At 37.0% G+C, this 1,921-nt stretch overlaps 1 protein-coding gene across 3 annotated transcripts in view; it reads left to right on the top strand.

Moving 5' to 3' along the window:
* The first annotated feature begins 1,571 nt into the window (after positions 1-1,571).
* LOC108692748 overlaps positions 1,572-1,921 on the top strand; it is a 10,294-nt gene continuing 9,944 nt past the window's right edge. For all 3 annotated transcript variants that reach the window (XM_018201161.1, XM_018201158.1, XM_018201160.1), the window contains exon 1: positions 1,572-1,646. The gene's annotated coding sequence lies outside the window, so the exon portion shown is untranslated. The remainder of the gene's footprint in view (positions 1,647-1,921) is intronic.

Genomic DNA, 1,921 nt, shown 5'->3' on the forward strand with positions numbered 1-1,921 from the left:
ACATGGTAACTTGTAAAACTCGCCGCGTATCAGCGAAGGTCGCCCACCATGCCGCGCCGAGTTCCGCGACATCGTTCCGTTACGCTCCATTCGCGACTCATAATACGTTCACTGAACTTGCCATGATGAACCATGCCAACAACGCAAGTGCAGAGGGAGGTACATTTCGCTGCGATCGAACGAAGGCGCGCGACCGTATCGGATCAATCTGTGAGTTGCGATTAGCGAGAGCCTCCTAATAAGAAGAACTGACGCAACATCCCGCTACCGAAACAGTTATGATGGATCGCCAGCGTTTTTTCCATTAGTCGATCGTCATAACACGCGTCTATTTACATAATGCGCGTACATAATTTACGTACGATTCTCAATGCGATCGAACAGAAAGAAAATGCACGTTACAATGAATGCGTATAAAAATGTAACCAATAGAGCTGAAACGAAAAAATAGAGCGAGATTATGCTTGATGACGCAGTCAAAAAATAGATAGCCGAGCCCTTCTCATTTCACCGTAATCGCTTGTCTAAGAATTTAGACGAGCAAAGAGCTGTCTCGGAAAGACCGGAGAGATCTCCATTTAGATAATGTCCATTTCTGCCGTTGTAGAATAGAAGAAAAGAATTCTAAAGAATTTCCAAATAATATAGAATAAATTAAATCAAAATTTAAAAAGAAAATTCATTCACATGGGTAAAAATGGATATAAGCGAGAGAGAACACACGTTTCTTCGATTAATTCTTTGTTAATTTAATTAACCAACACAATTCTTGATTTCATCAATCATAGACGTAACAGAGGTGCATTCGAACCTACTAATTTTGATTAACATAAGAAAATAGTTCTCTTCTAGTACATGTGGATTAAGAAGAAGCGCGAAATATGATAATCATTCGCGGCATTTTTGCGAAATAGGTTACTCTCGAGGAAACATCCGCATTCTTATTAGAGATGTGCACATCTTATATATATCACACCTATAATATTAAAAGTCAGATAAAATAATTTATATTTAATCAAAGTTTTTCTCAATTTTTTCTCAAAGTTTTTCGAAATACAACTAATTTGTCATTTACTTTCGGTTATTCAATTTTTTAAATATTATTCGTGACTTTTTTATGTTTTTAAAATAAGCATGTATGTATGTACAATCACTACACGCTTCGCCACCACATACGAAATAAATACGTGCGATAACGATATCGATAATAATTAGAATCTAAATCCTTAAAAATATATATTGAATATGACACGAATTACGAGCGCAACCATATTCCATAATGGATATATCGTTGCGAAAGAATTTTAGATGGAACGTTTCGCGGAAATTACTAGAACGCGAGAAAAAGTGATTTTGGATGTGCGTATAATCGAAAAGTTATCAATTTGAAATGTTTCTTCTTTACTGTAAAGTAAAAAACTACGAAAAAATTGCGTTTCGTCCAAATAGATGACCTTTTGGAATTCTTGCTAATCGGCCTGATACGATTGGATAGTTCCATTGAAAATGATAGCAAAGATGAACGGTCATTGGCCGAACGGTTTACCCCCATATGTGTACTCACAGGCTATATAGAAGACCCCGCGAGGAATTTAATCTTCAGAACTGAGAGTCAGTGTCACGGAAATCTACCGAAAAATAACTAAGTGAGTAAAATTGATTTTCATTACTTTCGGACTCTTGCAGGATCGCTTATACATTTATCTATTCATCTATGTATCTATCTATCTATCTATTTATTTATCTATCCATCCAACTATCCATCTATCAATCTATCTATATATATATATATATATATGAATATATTCATATATGTTATGTGCTTGCGTGCGTGCGTGCGTGCGTGCGTGCGTGCGTGCGTGCGTGCGCGCGCGCGCACGTGTGTGTGTGTGTGTGTGTGTGTGTGTGTGTGTGTGTGTAT

This window comes from Atta colombica, unplaced genomic scaffold, assembly GCF_001594045.1.
Source record: "Atta colombica isolate Treedump-2 unplaced genomic scaffold, Acol1.0 scaffold82, whole genome shotgun sequence".
NCBI lineage: Eukaryota > Metazoa > Arthropoda > Insecta > Hymenoptera > Formicidae > Atta > Atta colombica.